This window comes from Haliaeetus albicilla, chromosome 11 (genome assembly GCF_947461875.1).
Source record: "Haliaeetus albicilla chromosome 11, bHalAlb1.1, whole genome shotgun sequence".
In the NCBI taxonomy this organism is placed as follows: domain Eukaryota; kingdom Metazoa; phylum Chordata; class Aves; order Accipitriformes; family Accipitridae; genus Haliaeetus; species Haliaeetus albicilla.
Genome location: NC_091493.1, coordinates 20008095 through 20017973, shown reverse-complemented (window position 1 = coordinate 20017973; position 9879 = coordinate 20008095).

The following is a 9879-nucleotide window of genomic DNA, read 5'->3' as shown; positions in this document are numbered from 1 at the left end:
GGTGACACTGCCACACTGATCTCACACCTTCAGAGGCAGTGTGCTCCTCAGGTGTTTCCCTGCTGGGCCCACGGGGGTCACGGCAGCCCACTGGGGTTACCCGTTGTCCATCGGGCTGCCTCGCTGTGCTGCTGTGTGTTCCCAGCTAGGAGAATGTGTGAAAGCAGGAAGATCGGATATCCTTTGGTTTGTCGTCAAGGCTTCTCCTCGGCCTCCCGTTCCCAAGGTCTATTGTCTTTATAAAGAAGCTCGCTCTCCCCAGACTCCTTGGTGTTGTGAATGCAGGAAAAGCCTGCTCTTATGGTTTATAAATATGATTTATAGAAGAGCTGTCAAGTCACCGTATTAATCACCTGCGGTTTGACTACCCTCTGTAGTTCTGTACAGCATTGTTTTTTTCTAACATCACCTCTTGCTAGATGAATTTAAGGCTCAGCTAAGCTGAAGCATACCTCTAGCTACCCAATCAATACCAATAATAAAAACTCCAAAGGTTCACCTATCCCTTTTCTGACACCTGCCTCCTTCCAGGCATGTTGATGCGCTCGATGCTGTTGGTACACTAGCCAGAAGCCACATCTCGTGTAGCTGCGTTGCTCCAGAGGGCTGACAGGAGTCCAGAGCAGGTGGGATTATGGGGGTATCGAAATAGCCTTAGAGATCTGTCAGGAGAGCAAGTTTTGCCATAGGTACACCCAAGGATCAGGCTTGCTGAATAAGAATGTTATCTTCAGTCACTCTGTGGGTCAGAAGAGGACTTGAGTTCATGTTTCATTTGTGATTTAACTTCCTCTTCTGAGGAAAATCTGCCTACATTGAAGACTTTTGCCCTAGTGTTTCACCAAGCACACACATCTCTGTCTCCAAGCGTATTTCAACCCTAGATACTCACTACCCCTCAATGTCCTGCAGTGACAATCCTCTCGTCATGTGCCTGGGACAGCAACAAAAAAAGCCTGTGTGCTTGGGAGCAGAGGTGAGCATTTTCCAAGTCATGAACTTGCTGTTCCACACAGTGCCTGCACAATGGTGCAGGAGAACAACTTGCTGAAGGAGCACAATTAAATGTTCAGGTTACTCTTGACAGTTAGTTTCAGTTGCTCAGCTGCTCCTCAGACAGAGGTAATGGACGCCTTCATGCTGGTAATTTCGGGAAACAGCACTGCTCCTCCCACGCTTCATGGAATGGAAAAACCACTTCTCTGCCCCCTGTGCCTGAGCACATCACCATGGCGAAGTAACAGACAAAGACCCAAGATATGGGGAGGAATCAGATCTGCCAACTACAGCACTTGGCTGGAGACTCAGGCTTTCCTCTAGCCCATTCTTCAAGCAATAGTCTTCTGGGCTTCTTCAAGGGCCTTTTGATCCTCAGCCTGTTTCATCTCCCACCAGAGCTGGGAGTATTTTTCAACTGTATCATGCTACTGATCCAGTTGATCTAGCTCATACTGTTGCTGAGGAAGATTTCTGCCAGTACGGGGGTAGAAAACAGTGGCCAGGGGTGTGTTTTGTTAAGACAAAGACTCATAACAAGCCTGAGGAGAGCCTGAAGTTATGCACTGTACATTTCTCTCACTGCACCGCTCCGTAGATTGGTGGGTGCCAGCACTGCTTTCTGCTGCTCAGGCACAGAGAGGGGCATTTGCCTTGTAAACTGTCAGCCTCTACTTTCTTTACAGAAAGACAAAAAAGGCATTAGCCCAGTGTAAAGCTCTAGCAAGCACCAAGCTACAAAGCCCTGTTGCTTTTACTGAGTGACGTCAAACAATGCTACAGGCCTTGCCTTGATACACTGTGATAGCAAGGCAAGAACAATCTGGGCCCTGTTTTAGATCTCATGCAGGTTTTAGCACAGGTTTGGGGTCTTTGCTCTTGCTCCTTATCCCCTGCTGCCTTAAGCCTCTGATCTGGCTGCCACTACAGGGTCGCAGAGCAGGAGAGACCATGATACTGTCCTGGGCATGGGAGAAGGGACCTAGCAGAAAGTCAGGCTTTGAGGAGTCCTGCTGAAAAGCATCATTCTCATTTGCAGCTGATTTGCAGCTCCTTTCCTACGGGTTCTGTTCACACTAGACATGTACCGCATGTGCCCCAGCACACAGAGTGGATAAGAAGTTACTGAGGACTATGAGTTCCACTCTCTGCTGAAGGTCCTGGTCTCTTCTTCCCGTCTTCCTGCAGCCTGAGCCACAGCATCACAAAACCATCTGTTTGAAGGGGGTGCTGAAGGTTCCTTCTAGTCCAAATTTCCACATGGGCCAAGACTTGCCACGACTTGATCAAGTCAGACATGGCTTTGTCTAGCAGAATCGCCGGACACAAAATTTTTGGATCTGTTTCTTCACTGCTTTCTTTAGGATGCTGCTTTCATTGCCCTGAGGATCCAGGGTGTTTTTTAATCCTGCTAATGCTGGATTTCATAAAACTCATAAAATATTTCAGGGAACTTGAGCCAGCAAGAGAGTACATGAGAAATATGTGCAGGAGGAACTGCATGCTGATGAGTACTATTGCCTTCTCTACCAAATGCAGCAAGAAGCAGATCCCAATGCTCTCTGTACAAAAGCAGCTGTGAGATCAGTGCAGAAGGCAGCAATATCAGACAGGGTGCATGAGTGAGATATATTTCCTAGCTCTTCTTTTCCAAAAGCTCCAGTAAACCATTCTAAAAGACACACCCTGTACAGATGTGGGCACATGTGCTGAATCTGCTGCATCTACAAATTCACCACCCTAGGCACAAAAAACCATCTCATCATGCTTTTTCCACCCTGATTGCTCACCATGTCAAAGCTACTGCTGACTGGCCTCCCTTACTTGGTTAAAGTGCTGCTTGCCTTGTGGAAGTTGACTTTTGCAAGACTTGCAGATTATGTAGAAGAAATCTGACTTTGTCAAGTTTTGTTAACCATTTAGTCCACTGTCTGAATTCATAGGAGCACTAAATTCTTAACTGGTTAAAGACAAGAAAGGATTCAAGCAAATCTAAGAGTAAAGGAAAACAATATTTAACTAGTGCACTACATTGAGATATGATGGGCTTGACTGACAGAAATCACGAATAGCTAAACTATAGGATCAACAGAACTACACACGGCTGTTATCTGCGTAAAACAAGTAATCAGACAAGGATATGATATGTGTACTTTAAAGCATCTAGTGCATCTAAACCACTGTTGCAGCTCTTCAGTAGTTAAAAAGCCAACATCATAAATGGGCTCAGATATTTACAGCTGCAACTTGCTGTTGTTAGTAATGTTACAGAGAACCTAGGACTACCATAAGATGTACAATAAAAATACAGAGAGACACTCCTTTCCCTCAAAGTCTAGATAGATGAAGAGAGGGAGATAACACAGGTAGAGGGAGCAGAAACGGTGAGGTCTGATGAGAAAGCTGGGAATAGAGACCTAGATCGGGGATACTCTTAGCCACACTGTATTGCACCTACTAGGGAGGCAAGCTTTGAGAGCCTGCTAAGAAAGGAAGGTCCCATGTCCTCTCTAACAAAGCAGATCTGGAGAGACAGCAGTCATGACTGCCCCATGTTCTTACACGTTTAGGACAAAGCCTGGGACCGCAAGCTAAGAAGTGGCACCAAGCTAAGCTGGGGCAGCAGCACAAGTTCCCCAGTGCAAGGTTCTCCCACACTCAGCCCAAGCTCCTAGGACAGGACTCCCCAAGTACAGTTTGCATTGCTGTTTGCTACTCAGGAATGGGCACTGTCCTGCTTCCCTTTTGAGGGCCTCAATGCCTGCAGGAGGTTAACAGGATTAAAGTGTGTTTTCTCTGCCCCAACTCAGCTCTCTGGAGTTCAGCTCCCTCCCTAGACATGAATGTTGACATACACAATGTTAGGTAGACATTTCACCTCCTTCCCAGGAGCAAAGTCCAGCCTGCCCCACCAGCCATTCCTAAAAACTGTTTAACTTTTATCCATTCCCAAGGCCTGAGCTGCTGCCATTAGTATTTGTTGTGGCAGCCCCAAACAGATTCAGACTTTTTTGCAGTAGGTGCTGCACACCCAGAGTTGCAGAGTGTCCTTTCCCAAAGGGACCCTGCACAACAGCAGAACGTGAGATAGTATGGCAGTAAACAGATTCTATTCTGGAGAAGGAGAGATAAGAAACTAGTTCTGTCTCATCCATAACTTCCCCCTTCCTTTGTGCCTTCCTAGATGCCTAACAGTGCTATATGACCTTGACAGAGAACTACTGTGCCACATCCTTCCAACACAGGACAGAGCATCATGTTAGGTGAAAAAAAAAAGGCAAAGTGCAAAGGCTCGGAAATCTCACCTGTCCCCTATGCTGATGCAGACTGCAGGAAAATCATATTCACCAGTAAGGAAACTGAGGCAGAAAGGCAGGGAATGACCAGGTAGCAAGTGTTACCGAAGAGAACCCAAAGCAGTAGGCCAGACTAGATGTCTGGATGTTTGTCTTAAAGATGAAGGCAGTAACATAGATGAAGGGGAGAACAAAAAAGAGGAAGCACTTAGTTGCACAGCTCACCCAGTAATGCCACAGGAAAAAGCACAACACTCCTAAACTACTTATGGCAGAGATCTTTGTACTCACCTTCCAGCTGGCCTGACTGGTTATGTTCCACTAGGTCCCAGGTGCATCTCAATATTTAGCTATTGCTTCCAGTAGAGCCACTGCCTCATGTTTGTCTTGACCAGGGCATCTCAATTTTTTTGACAGTGCTGCTTGGCTCCTCTCCAGACCTAATTTTTCTCTTCTAGTTAGGAAACTGCTGTGTAAGTGGAGATGACTGGTGCGTGCAAAAGGGGCAGAGGGAGTCCAGAGCTACCCAGAAACCACTGAAGGGCAGCTAGGTGTCCTAGGGCAGGAGATAGCTGGCAGTAATTCAGGAGAGGCAGGGGAAGTAGAGAATCATAATAGAAAAGCTAAGATAGGTCTGAATGGAGAGTAAATGAGAGTCTGGTTGTGGAACACCAGCAGCAGCAGGTGTTGATGGCACTGAGTTTAGCTGCTCACCAGGACATCAACACATCTAGGGATAGTTCCTCCAGGCACTCAGACTGGGAGAGAAAGGACAATGTAAATCTTAATGACTCACAGAGGAGGGACAGGATAAGAAACTGAACACTGTCATCTCCTAAAGGGTATGAAAAGGCACGTGCAAAACTAACCCATGGTCACCAGGCTAATAACACAGGAGACATCAGAACTTTGTAACTGGCCTTCCTTGTTCTGTGACATCAGACACAGGCCTTGGTGTCCATATGCTGAACAGTCCATTTGAATGCATCTCTTCCTGCTCATGAGTATGCAGGTAAGAGAACAGAAGTGAATGCAATCAGTTCCGTTTTAAAATAAAGTCACCATTGAGCTTTGCTGCATTTTGTTTCCCTGCTCCCGGAGCCTGCATTGCCCACCTCTGCATTGATCTCCATCCAATTCAGTCTTCTCTTCTGCTCTACTCTCAGCAGCTCCTTAGCAACACAGCCCTTACCAAGGCCACTCCTGTCTCATACTAGAGCTTAAGACCCCCATAGCCTGGTCCTGTGGCCAGAGCATGGCCCACAGACCACTCCCTTCCATCGAAGCACCAGGGCCCAGCAGGTCAGTTCACCAGGTTGGGCCATTCACATCGAAGGCCTTCCTTCTCCCTAGTGCAAGAAACAGACAAGCATGCAACATAGTCCCTGAGGTTTTTCTTCCTGAGAGGTCTCCCAGCCTTCTTTCACAAATTCTGTCAAACCCAACAAGGCTGGCAAAATCAGGGCTGGAAAGGCCTTTAACAAAGCTTGTGCAGCATACACAGGAGGTGATCACGGTGGCTCTTTCAGTGCTGTACTGTGCACTTCCCCTCCACCTTTGATGCTCTTGTAAAGCCTAGGCAAGGGCCGGGTTTCAGAAGTCTCCATCCATCACTGTTTGCCCTTTTGAAGGCAAACTCCCAGTCACACCTCTCAATGTGATCCAGTAAGCAGCTCAGGGACGAGACCCTGGTGCTGTGGGACTTCCACTGCCTTTGTCTCCGTATCTACATGGTGGAGAATGGATGCTGGTGGCACAGCCTCTTCTGGGCCTGTACAGGACAAAACCCTTTGAGGCTGAAGAGGCTCTATTCCTGAAGGGAGTCAGAAAGACTGCCATCTCTCATTGCCGTAGCAGTTGTCTATTCTATAGGAAACTGAGGAAAAGCTCTGCCCTTCTGTTTGTCCCAGAAATCTTTGTATGTGCTTTCAAAGCTTGCTTGCTTTGTGAACTCCAGACATGTCTGAACAACCTGGGTGGTTTGACACATTACAGCAGTGTGTGTGTGTGCGCGCGCATGCATGCACATGTATGGAGTTTTCATACGTCTGAGCTAGCCATTTGCTGTTATTTCTGATGCTTTTTGCAGAAGGGGACCCCACAGGTAGTCACAGCCAATAGACATGATCACTTGGAATGGCTTCTGAGCCCTTCCTCAGACAGCACAAGCACAGCCAGCTTCAAGCTCCTGCCTTGCACGTTGCTCTAACAGGCTGTGTCTTAGGCTGCTGTGCCTTCTGGCACCTAGAGGTGAGAAGAGAAATGAGTGGTATCTTCTGGGGACGGCAGTGGTCAGCATACAGCACCATCCAGAGCTGGTTTGAGACATCCTGTGCTGCAGAGCTCTGTTACTGCCCAGCACTCGGGCTCTCTGGATAACTTGTGTGGCGTGCCTCAGCAAAGCCTGGCGTGACCGCAGGCTGGAGACCTGTCACCCAGCACCCACATTGTTTTGCCAGCTAAGCATTTGTGTTCCTCCTGCAGCACTCCTTGGCCAGGGCTCAGCCTTAGCTCACCGCACCCTGGGAGCTGGCACCCTTATGCCACCCGCTTGGGCACCTGGCATGTGCACAGCATGGCTGGCTGGTGATGAGCGGCACCTGGCATGTGCACAGCATGGCTGGCTGGTGATGAGCTGCGCCTGGCATTTGATACCTCTGAAACCGGGCCACGAGCAGGGCTTCTTAGCTCCTCAAGCGTTGAATTCTGCCACCTCTCTCCAAAACCTGGCATATTCATTTTAACATATCCCTTGGCCTCTGAGCTCAGGAGGGGGGCTGGGCCTGGCACCCACTGAAATTCCTCCTACTTACACTGCTCTCCCAGTACCAGGCTCCTTGCTTTCAGGTTTGGAGGCCCTGAATTAGGGCTTTTGCGACAAGCAAAAGGATGGCATGACACTTCATCTGCGTTTGTAATCAGCTGGCTCATCAGATGATGCTGGCTTCTCCCCTCCCTTTTCCCTAGTTAATGATAAACTCTATGACTACTGATAGTTGTTCCCTGATGTTGCTCTTTTCTTTATAAGTGACTCCTGCTAGGATATGTTTGTAAAAGAGGCAGGGGCACGGTGGTCTCCAGCCAACAACCTCCTGTGCTAAAGGCTGACCAGTTAGCAGCAGCTGTAGGCTAATACTAGCACTTATTAAGGACTTTTCACAAGATGGCAAAAAATAAGCAAAACCTGTACTAACCCTGTTGACAGGTTGGAGAGAGAAGAACTGTAACCTGCTAGAGGTGGACAAAGTTTGCAACAAATACTTGAGTGGGAGGATCTAGTATCATACAGTGTGTTTTGGAAACCCTGGATTCTGCTTGTCTTTTTGCCACTGAGAAAGTAATTTTTCTGTGTCTCAGTTTCAATAAAACAAACGGGAGATTTGCTACTGACCTCCTTTGTAAACAGAACAGAAAAGGGGCTCTAGGTGCAAAGGGTTCTGCGTGGTGCTGACTGACATCTACTGGTAAACTAAGCAGTTGGTAAGGTAACTCCAGAAGCTTGGCTATATTTTGGGGCAGGGGCGGTCTGGGGATTTACAGTCCTTTTAAACATGAAAAGTTAGGCTTGCTCATTGTTGAGACAAATGCATCGTATTCTTGGAGAGACACAGAGAAGAGATGCTGCCAGGAGCTTTCCACGCTCATGGCCACGGCTGGTTGGGGCTGCCCCTTGCCAGGTACACCTGAGCCTGCTTTCAGACATCTCTGCCATGCCCCTCCCTGCACACATCAATGAATCTCTCCGTGCCTCACTTGCACTTTGACACGGTGGTTAGGACACTGCTTTCTTCCCTTGGCTGGATCTGAAAGTGCTTTAAGGCAGCTTCTCCTTCAGAGCACACTCAGCATCTACCAGAATGGGGTTCAGACCCCAGCCACTGCAACGGCCAACACAAAATAACTGTGGTGGTGATGATATCTCTTCAGAGCACCTTATACTTTTCCAAACCTCCTCCTGAAGATTTTAACCACCTCAAGGCACAGCAGTGACACTGCAGTTTGGAAGGCTACCCTCTGCAAATTGGAACAAAACACAGCCGTACACCTGCTATTGAGGAAAAAAAAATACTTTACTTTCCCCATCAGCCATATATCGTCTAAATAATACCAGCTCCTGATGGGAGGCCTGACAACACACATCTGAAAAGAGACGCTGTATGAACTTACCATTCAGTGTATTTATGTTATTTCTCAACCAGCTTGAAGACACAATTGACAATTATACACAAGCAATTGCTGGGGACAAGTAATTTCCTTGCCCTACTCCAGGACACATAATATATGTGACAGCATGTTGACAAGGAACGGTAAAGACACAGTTGCATGTAAAAGAGAAGACATTAATGCAGGCACAGGCATATACCAGTGACAGAACTTGTTTTACACTGAGCAGCACTGGCACCACTGAAACCACAGCACAGGGTGAAGGGAGTAGTCTATTGCACCAGAAAGGGGGAAAGGAGCTCACTGATGAGGCTGTTGATGGACCCAGGAGACCACTGAAGCCTGCAGTTCTTGTCTGATCCCAGCCACAGCTGGTTCAGGGCTCCTCAACAGGGCAGGCTGACTCCATGGCCCAAAGGAGAGGAGGCTGCCAGGCTGTTCTTGTCAGTGGGAAGTGGGGAGTCCCAGCAAGCTGGGCTTGAGGCTCCTGTGGTTGCCACAGACAGGCAGAGCAAGGGGCAGACGTCTATCCCAGCTGCAATGGCTCCGTGGAGACTCCCATGCTGTCCCTTTGCAGGAGGAAACTTGCTTCCCAAGTTTTGGGCAGGAGTAAACCCTGCAGGGCAAACACTACCATTTTGCTCTTCCTGCTGCCCTAAAGAGCAGACCATAGTGCCTGTGACCTGGTTGCCTGAGGCTGATGGTCACTGTCCCATGGATCTGAGCCCAGCTGCCACACCATTGTCCTCTTGCCCCACCTGTCTTCCCTGGCACTTATGGGGGTCCCTGTGCAGAAAGGAGCAGGGTGGAGGAGGTTGCCTCCTGTGAGTAGTGACAGCAGGGCTCTGGCGCTGCAGTGGCTGCAGCATCCCTGCCTCAGTGAACTGGTCTCGTGGGTGTTTGGCACAGCTTGGGAGGGGAACAGAAACACTGGGCAACACGAAGAGAGAGGGAGGTCTTGTGCCACCTTTTCTGTTGAGCAGAACAACCAAGCAACGCTCTCCCTGTGAGAAATTTGAGGCTTTATAAAGCCAGGCCTTACAGATAATGACTTTCACCTTCATTTTCTTGGCAGGACCCAATTTCAGGATCCTGTTGTCCCCACAGTAGGTGTTGCTATGTTAAAGGAGCTGAGCCTTAGCCAGCAACATATCTTCCACCGGCTCTATCAGCCTGGGATCAACCCCCTGAAGCAGACAGTTGCTGCTTGGATCTCTCCTATGGTGCTAGACTTAGTTCTTCACAGATTAGTATCCCAAGTATTTGATATCTATGCAGTAAAGCAGACTCAGGACCTCACCCAATATTCTGAGTCTGTGGAAAAGGGAGGCACTCCTTCAGAGACTTCAAAAGAGCAGCCTGTATTTTTGATTTTGCAATTAGGCCTTGGTACCCGTAGTCTGCTATTGAGCCAGGATTTAAA